The sequence below is a fragment of the Eptatretus burgeri genome, chromosome 4 (genome assembly GCF_056783735.1).
Source record: "Eptatretus burgeri isolate ZD-2024b chromosome 4, Ebu_testis_v1, whole genome shotgun sequence".
NCBI classification, from domain to species: Eukaryota; Metazoa; Chordata; class Myxini; order Myxiniformes; family Myxinidae; genus Eptatretus; species Eptatretus burgeri.
Window position 1 is genome coordinate 89,571,292 of NC_140964.1, and position 15,833 is coordinate 89,587,124.

The 15,833-nt window shown below is 40.0% G+C and overlaps 2 long non-coding RNA genes across 2 annotated transcripts in view; one reads left to right on the top strand and one right to left on the bottom strand.

Annotated features, from left to right (window-relative positions):
- LOC147028639 (uncharacterized) overlaps positions 1–3,716 on the bottom strand; it is a 182,242-nt gene extending 178,526 nt beyond the window's left edge. Inside the window, exon 1 of the long non-coding RNA XR_015057643.1 lies at positions 2,379–3,716. This is a non-coding gene — a long non-coding RNA (uncharacterized LOC147028639). The remainder of the gene's footprint in view (positions 1–2,378) is intronic.
- LOC147028642 (uncharacterized) overlaps positions 1–15,339 on the top strand; it is a 29,970-nt gene extending 14,631 nt beyond the window's left edge. Inside the window, exons 2-3 of the long non-coding RNA XR_015057644.1 lie at positions 8,648–8,796; positions 15,140–15,339. This is a non-coding gene — a long non-coding RNA (uncharacterized LOC147028642). The remainder of the gene's footprint in view (positions 1–8,647; positions 8,797–15,139) is intronic.
- Positions 15,340–15,833: the final 494 nt, after the last annotated feature.

Genomic DNA, 15,833 nt, shown 5'->3' on the forward strand with positions numbered 1-15,833 from the left:
GTAATGGTACTCTAGCTGCACGATAGTAGAATATCTTTTGATCGGCAAATGTAGTTGCAGATAATTCATTTGTTTCCTTTTCTAATGATTCTAATTGGGACTTCTGCAGGAAAGGTGAATTTAAATATTTTCACATTAAATTTTAGGGGCTGCAGACCCTCTTGAATGTTGACCCTGGCACAACTCTTAGCTCACAGTTGTTTTCTGCTCTTTTGGAAATGAAAAGTCATTTTTCATGGTCCCCTCTCCTCCACAACCCCCCTGGCACATAATATTACTCATGGTTATTCTGGAGTGGTCCGGTAAAATGGGGTATAAAAAAGAAATTATCAATGTATTACATATATATATATATATATGAAAGAAAACCTGAAGTAGGTTGATCATTAATCAAACAAATCTACATAATACATATGGTGGATGAGATTAAATTGAGGATTTATAAAATTGAAACAAAGTTGAGACGGGATGAGATTTGGAGAGAAAAGGGAAAGAAGGGAAGGTATGAAGAATCAAGGAAAATGGAAAAGGTTGTTGGGAGGAGGGACGAGATGGGAGTCAGGAACGGGAGAGGGGGGAAGTATAAAGCATAAGTAGCAGGTTAGGAGGGGGTGGGCTCATCATAAATCCTTAACAAAAAGTGGTTCGGATAGAGTATAGAGGTGGTTTTTAAATTGTGGTTTGTTTATTGTAATAACAGTTTATTTTATGGACTGATATGGTTGTTATAAAAGTGTAGTGAACAAAATGAATCGCATTATTAAATCTATCCGTTTTCATTCCATAAAAATGCTCATAAAAGCTGCATTATTATATATGTTCAGTGGTGATCATTATACCTTCAGTGAATAACATTACATAATGTAATCACCTCATATAATGCCTGCATGTGAGGAACACAATTCTGATAACACGATTAAAACATAATTAGTATATTTTTCTGCCAATGACTAATGGCGAAGCTTCATTGTACATTGAAACAATTTTAAACTGAAAGGGCACTCAGTGGAGTGCATATGTCCACCACGTAATTAATGCCTGATCCACAAGAACATATCGGGCCAAACACATTTTTGAAACATCTTGCTATCCATCTATTTTGGCCCCATCTCTCAATGGTGAAGAATCACGTTAAAATTATCGGATCTGGATCCGGATTCGGATCTTCACCAAAATTTAATCAATTTGTCCGAATCCAACCACAACTTTTTGAGATATCGTGCAGACAGACAGACAGAGAGGGGTGAACACATAACCTCCTTCACCTTCGGTGGCGGAGGTAATCATTTCGATGTACAATATCATGTACGATTCCCTTCATTTCACACCTTGTGACAAAGTCGTCAAACTGTGAAACAAAATAAACAATTATCTTCCCTGTCGCAGCACGGATGCACAAACTGCATATTTACCTCTGCCACTGAAGGTGGAGGGAGTTATGTTTTCACCCCTGTTTGTCTGTTTGTCTGTTTGTGTGCAGGATATCTCAAAAGGTTGTGGACCGATTCGGATGAAATTTGGTGGACACGTTGCGTGAGCGACAAGGACAAACTGATTAGATTTTGGTGAAGATCTGGATCTGGATCTGACTACTAGAATTTTTCATGTGAATCTTCATCATTGAGAGATGGGGCCAAAAACTATATATAGCACGATATTTCAAAAACGTATTGGGCCCGATATGTTCTCGTGGATCAGGCATTATGTGGCGGAGGTATGTGTTCTCCAGAGTGCCCTTCTGGGTTACTATGCTTTGCAGAACCCCTATGACTTGAGTAATACTGCACATGGCCTTTTCGGCTCATCTTGTTACCTCCGTCAGCAAAGGTGGAAGGAAGTTATGTTTTCACTCCTGTCTTTCTGTTTGTGTGCAGCATATCTCAAAAAGTTGTGGACGGATTTGGATAGAATTTGGTGGGCAGGTTGAGTGTGTGACAAGGACAAACTGATTCGATTTTGGTGAAGTTCTGAATCCGGATTTGACTAATAGAATAGTTAAAGTGATTCTTCACCATTGACAAATGGGGCTAAAACAATGTACAGCATGATGTTTCAATAATTCCTTGGGCCTGATATGTTATCCTTGATCAGGCATTGCATGGCGGAGGTATGAACTCTCTCAAGTACCCTCCTAGTTTGGAATTGTTTACATCTTACAATGGTGACTTATTGCCCCCATCCCGACCTACTCCTTCAGTAACTTCGGTGAGTGATTTGGGTCCGCGATTGAACAAGTTGTGAATAAGTGTGGCAATGTGGTGAATGAATCAGTAAATCAGGAATAAGCGAGGTGAATGAATGAGTGCACCAAAATGAAGGGGTAATAAAAGAGTCGATTTTCTACCTCCTTAAACCTTTCCCACACCCACCCCTCTGACCTGCAGGTTATTCTTTCTCTTTACTCTCCTCTTCTTCGGTCCATTCATCCACTTTTCTTGTTTGTGTCCAGCTGTTTCTCCATGATCCTCTGTCAGTCAATGTGTTATCCTTCTATCTTGTCACCTTGCACTTTCAGGAGCCTAGGTTTTGAAAACAAAAAGGAATCAATGAGTGGTAGACATGAATATGAGTGGGTGGGTGGGTGCATCGGTGAGTAGGTAGGTGAGTGAATGATTTAGTGAATAAGTGAATCATTGAATGGCTACAAAAGTAAATAGATAGGTGTGTGTGAATGCATGAGTGAATGATTGAGGACCAGATGAGTGAATTAACGATTTAGTGAATAAGTGAAGTAGGTGAGTGAATGGTTTAGTAAACAAGTGTGGGAACAACTTAGTGAATATCAGAAAGGTGAATGAGTGATTTAGTGAACAAGTGAGGAAAGGAGTGAGTGAATGATTTTGTGAATAACTCATCGGTGATGAGTGAATGAGCGAGATGATTCAGTGAGTGCAGGGATTGAAAGACATCCAGTGTTGAATGGCAACACCAAGCGTGTGTAGATTGTTTGAGGCCTGGAATTGCCAAGAGGTGCTGGGGAAAGTCGTTGTTGGCTGCACACGTGCTGTGTTACCGGCGTGAAATCAGACACTATTCAAACGCCTGATTGGGCCAGAAACAGACCTGCCTCCTGTAATGACCTCATCTCTATTCACGGCCAGATTGGAGGCTGATTACCAGCCATCAGTTCCCCATCTGTCTCCATCTCCTGAAGCAAGCGGCCAAGGGAGGGAAAATCAGCGTCAAGGGGGTTGCGGGGAATGGGCAGGAGGACTGGGGTGATGTGGGGGTGGGATTAGTGAGGACAGAGACGACGGGGTGTGGGTTAAATCCCGGCCAGAGCCAGAAAATTGGGAGGACGATGGGGGACAAGGAGATGGGATGAGATTCACCAAACAGGGTGACAAGGCCCGAGAGCGCAATGTTAAAATCGCTTCTTGCACACAACACAGCCAGTGGTTGGAAATGCCTGCGATACAAATTGCAATTTGCATCGAACGTGCCATATAGGCAGGCGCCCACCGTCAACTGTGGAGCTGAACCCACTCGAACCCGAGCGCAACCACCAAGCAGGCTGTCATTACGCTGAGAGCCCGTGGTTTTGATGTGGATGCGAAGCTTCTGAAAAATATGGTGATCATCTGGTATACATCATATATGAATCACATGTAATTACATTTATGCAAATCCTGTTCATTCTGTTGCCATGGTCATGACAGAACAATATTGTGGTTCTAATATGAGTTGTCGTTCATGAAGTTCCAATCTAAGCCCACGGATCGTGATATTGGTATCTCAGGCTCAAATGTCATAAATATGTGTAGATATATATATATATATATATATATATATATATATATATATATATATATATATATATATATATATATATATATATATATATATATATATACATACCATATCGATGTGTCCAGTACACTCAAGTCATTGCAACAATTCATTGAAAAGTGGAAGCCATTCACTAAATCCTTAAAAAAAAAATTCTTCCCCTCTTTCTCGGATAAAGAGCTAATGCCCAAAACGTCAGTTTCACTTTGCTTCCCACGGTGGTTAGCACAACCTTTGGCAGCCTTTACGTGATGAAACCACTCGTTCGAACTGCCTGCCAATGCAGGCGGACACGAGCCTTGACAATGTATAGTATTCCTGCATTTAAAAGTAGGCATAATTCTTGTCTCTAGCCTGCATGAGATTTATGTACAAGCTCTCTCATGATCCTTAGACAGTGCAGAAAAAAAATCTTTCATCTTGGACCCAACCATTTGGGAACATGAAGACAATCTCCAAGAAAACTCTCATGGTGCAGGATGTTCAACTCTTGCGAGCGATTTATGTTCGTTTTGTTAAGTCTCTTGTCAGTTGCTGTGTTCAAGGGATTGGTTTGTGCTGTAAATAAAGATAGACATACAAGTTGTGTAATCAATACATATTATAATTTATCATTGTGTTTTTAATAAACACCATTTATTTTCACAATCTGTTTCAGCCTTCAGGTCTGTTAACATGCAGGAACACCGATAGACATACATGTATACAGTAGATCGTGCAGGACAATGATCCAAGCAATGGACAAATCAACAGAGTATATAGGATTTCAACCATCATAGAGTTGCATGCTCAGATGGGAACCTCATGCAGACTCCCTGATTTATGCTTATATTGTGGCTGTCATGAGACGATGAGTGCTGAGCTTCGGAAGGGAGATGAAATGATTTTTTTTTTTTGGTTCATCCATGTGTAAAAAAACAATAAACTTTCGTTTCTATAACCAGCAGTGAAAGCATCAGGCAAGTGTACAACGCAGACAACAAAAAACAATCAATGGACCTGTAGAAACGACCAACTAAGAAGGACCCAATGGCACATTAAAGGATACCAGTTGACCACCAACCTAAGAGCGTATGCAGCACAAGGTTAGATAGTTAATCATCAAAATAAGATACTGTTTTGCAAAATTCACCACATGGTAAAAAAAAAAAAATCAATGACTTTCTCGGAGCTCGTAGTGTTGGCAAAGCTGTTTTGGTGCAGGGATCTCCGTATATGTCAACGCATGACAGTAATGCTTCACTCAAGAGTGGAATAATGAGAATGAAAGCAATCATCGTCAAAACATTCTCTGGAGTAACAAAACTTCATCAAAGAAAGAAATTTTCTTTGCTCATTGACTAAGGCACATGAAGACTACCTGTACAGGAGTTCAGGGATACGGACGTCATGACACAATGGACAAATGAAGTTTTATAACATGCCTCTTGCTGTTAATAAAAAAGTATATTTCTACTCGGTGAATGCAATCAAATTTGCTACATTTGCCTTTAAAAATCGCAATATAATTAAGGCCTACTACTACTACTACTACTACTACTACTACTACTACTACTACTACAATGCCAACTACCACCACCTCCTTAACAACCCCAATTATTCACACCCTCTTGTGGGGTTGGCCAGGGATTGTATTTTGCCTGTCTTTCATGAACCAGCTGGCCATGCCTGGCATGCAACTGAAGGGGACAGAAATTTAGAAGTTGTATAGGGGGGTAGCGATATCTCACGCACTTATTGCGAAAAAAATACCATGGAATGTTTAACTTCCAGCAACGACCAGTGCTGGCAGGTAGGGAACCCAGCTTAACATCCTTTCACTGGAAAGCTATCCCACCAACCTCAGTTTAAGACCTCTTGTAACAGAGAATAATAATAAATGATAGCAAATGAACCCAAATATATAAGCCCTTGCCCAGAATTTACAGCGGAGTATTTTTTCTTGTAAATTCTTAAATAAACTTAATCAGCAATCTGCATCAAAATGGTCTGAATATTGAGTTAAAGAAAGACCGTCTTACCTCTCACACGAGTCACAGTACAGAGTAAACCGAAGATTTGTTGTTGCATTAGGGCTGGCAAGATGGCCTGGAGGTACACACACTCACCTCGATGCTGCATGCCCTGGGTTTGAATTCTGACCCAGCTATAAACTGTCACCCGAGTGTTTCACAAGCAGGGCGATCAATGTGTGTGTCGTCCCTCAGATGGACAGTAACTGGGAATCCCATCTGCCAGCATTAGTTGGTGGATGTTAAAGATCCCACAGTGTCGCAAAAAGCAGGCGAGCTATCACTGGCACCATTAACAAATTCCAGATTCCTGCCTTAACCAGCAGAGGGAACCCATCAGCCAATGATGCTACCCCACAGTCATTTGCTGCATGTGAACGAAGAATTTAGAATGAAGAAGTTGTTTAATTTGTATGAAAGCCATTTAAAAAGTATGTGCAATCATTAATTAATATAAATATTGATTGCTTAATAAAAACTAAATAAGGAATTTAAAACCTTTTTTAAATATTGTATTAGCAGATACCCATCTACGATGGGTATGGGGAACAGGACGGATCACAATACTCGGTTATGGTAGTTTCTTTGGATGTTTTGCGTCGCATTCAACAGCTCAGTTCATATTGGTTGCGTTTGAGACCGGTCGCTTTAGATTGTTGGCCTTGACCCATCGTGCTGGATGAGTAACACGAACGATTTGACATATTCATCATTTCTATATTGCCTCATCAACAGATTAACAACATGGTAAGATAAAAGTCGTAAATGCTGCGTTGAACGAATGTCCTGAACTCATGAACTTAGTTAAGTAAAGCACGTCGTCTGGGGCCCGGCCGTCAGTTTGCCGCCAAATGCTGCTGATTGTGACGTCATCGATTCGCTCTTTGAATATTCTATCTATATTCGATTTTTTGAATCCACTATCACCTGCGTAAATACATGGAACACATAATGTGAAGATTTCGGAAGAATTAACAGAATATGTTCGGAGAAAAGTGTGTTAGAAGTTGCAGGCTTACTCCCATTATATTATGATATGTGTAATCGAGGCAAATTGGAAATTTTACTGTTCACTGAAAATGACAATGCCGTGAGAATAGATCAGTAAATTCGAGCCCAAAGATATTTTGCATTTGGATAAGAAAAATAATGTTGATATTTTGATTAAAATTGTAAAGAGGCTCAACATTATCACCAATGCAGCGAATTATTTATCGTTATCACCAATGTAACATATTCTTTATCATTATTATCACCAATGTAGCGTATTCTTTATCATTATTATCACCAATGTAGCGTATTCTTTATCATTATTATCACCAATGTAACGTATTCTTTATCATTATTATCACCAATGTAACGTATTCTTTATCGTTATTATCACCAATGTAACGTATTCTTTATCATTATTAAAACCAATGTAGTGTATTCTTTATCATTATCACCAATGTCACGTATTCTTTATCATTATCACCAATGTAGCACATTCTTTATCATTATCACCAATGTGGCGCATTCTTTATCATCATTATCACCAATACAGCACATTCTTTATCATCATTATCACCAATGTCGCACATTCTTTATCATCATTATCACCAATGTAGCACATTCTTTATCATCATTATCACCAATGTAGCACATTCTTTATCATCATTATCATCAATGTGGCACATTCTTTATCATCATTATCACCAATGTAGCACATTCTTTATCATCATTCTCACCAACTAGTGCGTGCCCGTACATGCAAAAAAACAAAACAAATTTCAAACAACCACACAGGCCGTTCCTTCGCTCTCGTAAACGACGACTGGATTGGGGCATTGTGTTTATCTATAAATGCGCATAAGAAATCGAGAAATTATTTGAATACAGAAAGTCATCACTATCCGGAACCGGAAGTCCGTACATTGTACCCCGTAATGGGGAATGCGGCTGAGGATCTCTTCCCCAACGGCCACGCCTACACAGCAACGTGTCCTGTCATTGGTTACTAAATGGCGCCCTTTCTCCATCGGCCACGCCAACGCAGCAACGTGTACTGTCATTGGTTTGGTAAATAAATGGCCATAACTTGGGAACCACTTGTCCGATTAATATCAAACCTTGAAAAGGCACATATTCAGGTCCCCAGCAATATACCTGGCAGTTTCAATTAGATCGGACCAGTGGATGTCGAGAAACAGCGGTCATAGAGACACACACACACACACACACACACACACACACACACACACACACACACACACACACACACACACACACACACACACACACACACACACACGCACGCACAAACACTGCTGGAATTATAGATAGATGTAGCATATTCTTTATCATCATTATCACCAATGCAGCATACTTTCTATGATCATCATCATCAATGTACCATAATTTCCATCATCATCAATGTACCATACTTTCCATCATCATCATCATCATCATAACCATTACCATAATTTCCTTCACCATCATCGATGTACCATAACTCCCATCATCATCATCACCACCATGCCATAATTTCCATCCTCATCAACAATGCACCATCATCAATGCACCATAATCTCCAACATCATCATCAATGTACTATAATTTATAAAAATATAATCTATAATAATGTCCTATAATCTTTCTATCATCATCAATGTACCATAATTTCCATCATCATCAATATCATCCATGTGCCATACTTTTATAATAACAATAATCATCATCATCATCCATGTGCCATACTTGTTTAATCATCATCATCATCAATGTACCATACTTTTTATAGAATGTTGGTGCTGTCGGAGCTGTCTGTTGGTAATGGTTATGCAGGGTGGTTTGCCATTTCTTCACAGCAATCAGTCCAGGCAGGAATATGTGGATTGTTGAGGGTGCCAGCGACAAATCACTTACTCTTTGTGAAAGACACCATGGGATCTTAAACATCCACCAATGCTGTGCTCGCAGATGAGTCCTCCAGCTTAACATCCAAGGCACGATTTAGGTAATACCATACTGTGATTTGACATTTTATCTAAAAGCATCCCATCCTTGGGTATACCAGACCGTGATCTGACATTTTCATATAAAGGCATCCTTTAGGTATACTACACACCGATTTACATTTAAATCTCAAGGTATGATTTCGGTGTTCTAATTCTGATTCTGATGTCCCATACTCTATTGCAGAGTGTCGGTTCTGCCGAAGCAGTTGATTGGCAAAGGTTATGCTGGGTAGTTTGTCATTGCCTTCCCAGCAGCAGTGAGGGCCGAAATTTGGAATTTGGCCAGAGTGCTGGTGATAGCTTGCCTGCTATTTACGGAGGACACCATGGGATCTTTGACATCCACCAACTAATTCCAGCAAATGAGACACCCATATAAAAGTTAATCCCAAGTCAATATACACATTGGTGCCTTACCATGCCTGTGAAACACCAGGATCACAGTTTATAGCTGGGCCAAGATTTGAACCCAGGCCCAACAGCTTAGAGGCAAGTGTGTGAACCTCCAGGCCATCTTGTCAACCTGATTTACGTATCCCATGCCCTGGTTTACTATTTTTCACATAAAGGCATACTTTTGGTACACCATATCCTGATTTTACTTTTTCATGCAAGGGTATCCCTTGGGTACACCATGTCCTGATTTTACATTTTCATATAAAGGCATCCCTTTAGGCATATCATATCCTGATTTTACAATGAGGCAAACAACAGACATTTATATTCCTGCCCGTTGGATGAGTAACATGCTTTAACTTCATGTCTTATTCGATTCTCTTTGTTTATATACTGTTAACTAGTCATAATTAATCCCACGTCCTTCTCTAACAGGCTGTAAGCCAGGCCTGTATAGTTTAGCATGTACAACATGTGCGGTGAAGAGATAATAGCAAATAGGCAGCATTTAAAGGGTGCCAAAAAGAATAAAGAGGCAGAGCAAGTGAAGTGTGTAGAAGGAGAAAAGGCCAAAGGGAGAGCGGGTGTTTTATTGTGAGAGATGTGTGGATAATGAAAGACTTAAGGCCAGAAATCTAATCTTGGAAGCCAGATGTATAGAAAAAGAAAAGCTCAAGGCAAAAACCATGGAACTGGAAGAAAGAGAGGGAGAGTGATTCAGTTAATCTAGCATTGCAAAAAAAGTTTAAAGAGAGAGTTTGCAGTCATTTGAAAGTATGAGGTTGAAAAGACAGCAAAACATTGAGACCATATAAAAAAAAATATATACCTGAAGATGCTAACATGGATTAGTGTGAAAAGTCATTATCATGGACTCTCAATCAAGTTATTCCAACACTACCTTCGGTATTGCAACCAGTATTCCTTGTGCAATGTGAGTTTATAGAGACCAAAGCCGATGAGCCAGGACTACCACGACTTACATAATGATAGGCCCATTGGAACAACCAATTTTTTACATGACTGTTCTGGTTGAAATGCTCGTGGAACTTCAACTACCGTCAAAGCTGTAGTTCAGCCTTGCAAGATTGTTGGAGGGGAGAGTTTCTAGGGAGCCGGTGAACGACCTGGATGCTTGCTCAGTGATTGACGCCTCAGAGAACTGAAGTGCAATGTGCGAATATTGATGATGGATTGAGTTCCAGTATTAGAACGAGTAAATATAATCTGTATACTGCCCGTAGGCAAGTCAGGAAGAATTTGTGGAAAGACATCTTCACAAGAACACAAAACATCCACTTTGACTTTGACCTTGGGCCCCCACCCCCCAGCCAAATCGATGGTCCTGATTTTTTTGTGTGAGAATACCCCTTCATAAACTCCAACACCTTAGCATAAATTAAAGTGGGATCTCAATGGGTTCAAGTGTGATGATGGTTTTATTGTTCGGGGTCCACATATCACTAATTCTTGATTCGACATTGGGTGACGTTTGCCGTACTCGTTCCAATGACGTCACCTGCTGGCAGGCGACTTTATGTCTGAAATTGACAATCATCATCTCTGGACTATTATATATATATATATATATATATATATATATATATATATATATATATATATATATATATATATATATATATATATATATATATATATATATATATATATATATATATATATATATATATAGCATCATTTGCAAAAAATTATTCTGCTCATTGTGTCTATTGATTTTTAAGTGTACATTTTTTGTATAACCATCATTGAATTAAGTTAAAAATGAGAAAATCATACTTTTTGCATATTTTGCAGTAAGCATGGCAACTGAAGATCAGAAGGAGTTCCGAAAATACTGTTGCGATCCGTTCAGCTGCCATAAAACGAAACAACGAAAGGATCTTCACAATGTGTCAAATGATATGTTGATGAAATTTTCTTCAAAGGTGAAAAAAGATGACAGACTTTGTACTTTGTGCAGAAAAAAACTTTCTCAGTTGTCACCAGAGCATATTGAAGAATCATCTTAGACCAGTTCGAAATTATCATCAGAAGGTACTATCGAAGGCATTGCAGAATCTATTTCGACAGATGAGGACGAGGAGGTTTTTGAGTGAGAAGCCGAAGTTGACCTATTAAACCAGTCGTTATCGATGATAGGTGAAAGCCCATTCGACAAACGAAAGGCGGAAAGGAACCCAGGGTACGTTCCTGAAAAGCAAAGTAAAGTGGAAGATTCTGTGCGAAAGAAATTAGAACTCGTTGCTGGACCAAGCACTGCGGAGAAAACACAAAATACAGCGTCAAAATTTGATGAAAACTGCATGCCAGAGGTGATCAAATGCCTGAAAGAAAAATACGTTGTTTCGAGCCGTTCAGAGAAAATACGTATCCTGACAATATTTGCTAGGAATATGAGCATCAGAGGGATGATGAGTGAATTCAGTTGCTCCCAAAGAATGGCTGTGCAAGCCAAAAAAAATTAGAGAAAGAAAATGGTATGCTATCGTCTCCAAATCCCAAACAGGGTAAAATATTACCTGATGAAGTGAAATCCGCTGTAACCGAATTTTACCGAAGTGATGAAGTCAGCCGAATAATGCCGGGGAAAAAAGGACTGTGTGGTGGTCAGGAATGAACATGGAAAAGACAGAATTCAAAAGCACCTGGTACTAAACAATCTCAAGGAACTGTTTCAGAAATTCAAAGAGAAGAACCGTGGCTTGAAAGTTGGATTCGCGAAGTTCGCCATTCCCCGTCCCTCAGAGTGTGTCCTGGCCGGTTCAGGTGGTACACACAGTGTATGTGTATGTACGATACATCAAAATGTGAAACTCATGATGTTTGGTTCCAAAATGCCACAGATAGCCGAACTTCCGAGCTATCATCATGTGATAGCATGCATAGTTTGTAACCCAGCATAACCGGCATGTTATTTCAGAACTTGTGAAAGTTGCCCATCAATTAAGACTTCAAAACCGAGATACTGAGTGCTTATGAACTCGAGGATATTGATGAAATTCAGTTTAAATGGTGGACATCCACCAACAGATCTGAACTGAGCTCCATGGTCCTGCCTTTGGAAGAATTCATTAATCAATTCTGTGAACGCACGGTAAAATTAGTGAGACACGACTTCATTGCCAAGGCGCAATCTCAGTTTCTGAAAAATAAGAAAGACGAAATCAGTGAAGGAGAATTTGTCATTATTGGAGACTTCTCAGAGAACTAATAGTTTGTCGTACAGGACGCGGCCCAAGGATTCCATTGGAACTGCTCTCAAGCGACAATTCACCCCTGGGTTTACTATTTCAAATCAGACAATGGCAAATTAAACCACGATTCATTCACGATTATATCACAATGCAATACTCATGACGTTGTCTCAGTCCACCTCTTCCAAAGAATGCTCATTGAACACTTCAAATATAGCTTTGGAAATGTAAAGAAACTTTACTATTTCTCAGACGGTTGCGCTGGCCAATATAAGAATTGCAAAGCCTTCATAAACCTATGTCGTCACAAATCAGATTGTGGTATTGACGCAGAATGGCATTTTTTGCCACAAGTCATGGCAAGGGCCCTTCAGATGGCGTGGGAGGTACAGTCAAACGAGAAGCAACACGTGAGAGCCTGCGTAGACCTTACGACAGTGAAATTATTTCTCCAAAAGATCTTTTCGTCTTTGCTGAAAATGGTTTGAATGAAATGAAGTTCGGCTACGGGATCCAAAAGGCGTACGACGAGGAAGAACAAAATCTGGAAGAAAGGTTACAAACGGCCAAAACCATAGCTGGAACTCAAAAACTTCATGCTTTCATCCCTATTTCTGAAACTGCTCTTCAAGTACGCAAATTCAGCCTAAGCGAGGAACACCGTATCGAGTCAGCTATTTCAAAATCTACACCAACTTTTAACGGGAAACTCTCAGGTTATGTCACAGTGCACTATGATGGAAAATGGTGGCTTGCCTGCATCATGGAAGCCTTTCAGTACACTCATGAAGTTAAAGTGAATCGTCTTCTTCCAAACGGGCCCGCAAATAGTTTCTTTTTTCCTGACATTGAAGATCACTGCATTTTAGACATTCCTGATATACTTCTTTCCGTAGAACCAAAAACTGCTACAGATAGAACCTACACAATCAGTAAAAAAGAAACACAGCTGTCAAATAAAACATTGGTTGGCAAAAAATCTTGACTATAATATGCTAGGAAAAACTCTTTCTCGTACTAGTATCGCTTCCAGTTCCTGCATGTGCATGTGGAAAATTTATGTACAATATACTGACATAGTGAATTGGAAATCTTGTGTTCAAATATTGTGCTATCTATTGTGTCGTATTGTGTGTCCAGCACCCGAGTCCCCGAACAATAAAACCACCATCACAATTGAACCCATTGAGATCCCATTTTGATTTATGCTGAGGTGTTGGAGTATATGAAGGGGTATTCTCACACAAAAAAAAAATCGGGACCATCGGTTTGGCTGGGGTGTGGGGGCCCAAGGTCAAAGGGCACCCCAAACTATAACTTTTTCAATTACTGTTTGAGTGATTTTACTTTACGTGATTCGAAAGATCTCGCTTTTATGAGCATTTTGATACCAATATCAGCCAAATCGGACCACTACAACCTGTGATATGGCCACTGGAAGATTGTGGGGCAGCCGGGGGCACCCAAATTAGGGGGGCCCCTAAAATGGGCCCCGACGGGCCCACAGGTCTAAAAGTTGGTATTTTGAGTTTTTTCACCCAAGTGAATAAATGACCAACATTTGGGGAGAAAATGAGGTATTAGTGTCAGGAGGGTGTGTACACTTGACATGGAATGCCCCAATTGGTGCAAAAGTAATTCAAAGCAAAATCAAGCAGTTTGTACTCATGAGATATTGATAAAGCCACAATAGAAACTAGAGGGTGCCGGCGACAGAGCAACATCACCCCCCCCCCGTTTATGGATTTCATCGAAAACCTTCCCAACAAGTCCGAGAACACCTTACATAATTCATCGAACACATGCAGTCTTGAGAAACAAGGACATGGGCAGGGTCTGCAAGTGGCAAATTTGATAGGTTGAGATGACGTAATATTTTGTCCAAGTACTGCGAAACGGAAGGGTTTTGAAAGTGCTAAAAAGGCGATTTGTGTTCTTCAGCGTTACAAGTTTACAAAAAAAATTTAAACAACTGGAAATCATAGTTTAGGTTCGTGGAAGAGCGAGGACACTGAACGGATCAGGACATAACTTGACACAATAGGAGCAGAAGATAATTTAAATAAAATAAAGGTTTTAAAGTTTGGAGAAAAAAACAAAATTCGGAAGTTTACTGCCATTGGTGCAGTGAGTTATTTGTGCCTGGTGTTTGTGTCCTTTATGACGTCGTTAAAAACAGCAAGTTTTCTGTTTGGAATGATTTTCAATCTTGTTTGCCTGCCGGACAGACAGAGTAAAATAATCATCTCATTCCTCTCTGTGCATGTGCCATCGGGACAAATTCAGAGCCAAAGTACTGATCAACTACAGGTTCCTTTTCCGATTAATGTTCCGATTTGTGTTCAAAATATAACATTCAATTGAAATTAAGTTGTTCCTCCATCATAAACTGACATCTATAGACAGGACAGACAGACAGTGAACAACTTCCTTAACTCTACTTTTTGCTGCATGGGGTAATAATGTTTCCTCTGAGAAGCTGATAAAGACTCAACACAAAGGGAGTTCAAATTTTACCTGGACTTTCAAGAGCAGATTTATGTATGTACATTAATAATGTTAAATATAATTTTTGTACTTATTATTGGTAACCAACATGCATAATCACCTGTTTCCTACTCTCATGCACCTGCTGAAAATCAAGATGGTGGCAAATGAGATAACAAAGGGTGTGACAGGGAATAATTTGGAATGTTGCGGTCAGTGAAAACATCAATCTGCTTATTAACAGGTGATTGGCTGAACAGTACGGTGATGGTTGCCTGTGAAGGAAATCCATATTTGATTGGTGTAAATCATTTAAAACTGGACGTTAAAGTGCACCAAATGAACCACATGCTGCAAGAGCGGACCCCTCGATGGAGAACACAAACATCAAGTGGGTTGACTAACCTCATTATGAAAGGCCAAAAAGTGTCCAAACGGTGTGTCCTAAGTGATGAAAACTGTGAAAAATAATGCAAGTGTGGTATAAATGCAAATGCTTCCTTATAAACAAAATTCCAGTTAAAATTTGAAGCGCCCTCATATTATGTGGACAAAATGCTGCCATCATCGTGGAGCCCTGGGGAGCTGTTAGAGCTTTAGGGGAGGTGAGAGTGGTGAGTGTAAAGGAGATAGATAGTTGGGAGTACACGGACGAAGGTAAGCAGTGGAACGCAATAGGTTTTTCGGGGAGGTGGTGAGGAGAGGGAGAAGTGATGGAAAGCGTGATCTAAAGGTTGTAGGAGCTCTAGGGTGGTAAGAGGAGGGAGGAGGTTTCCAAAGAATAGGAGGTGTATAGGGTGTGGGTGACTTGTGGCCAGAGGGTGTGTGTTGTTGGGCAAGTAATATGTAACCGTCAATCACGGGTAGTCACTGAGGAGATGCCGCCGATGCTGTCGGAATGCTAATGCGCACCGGGCAGCTTCCCAGGACCGCTTTGT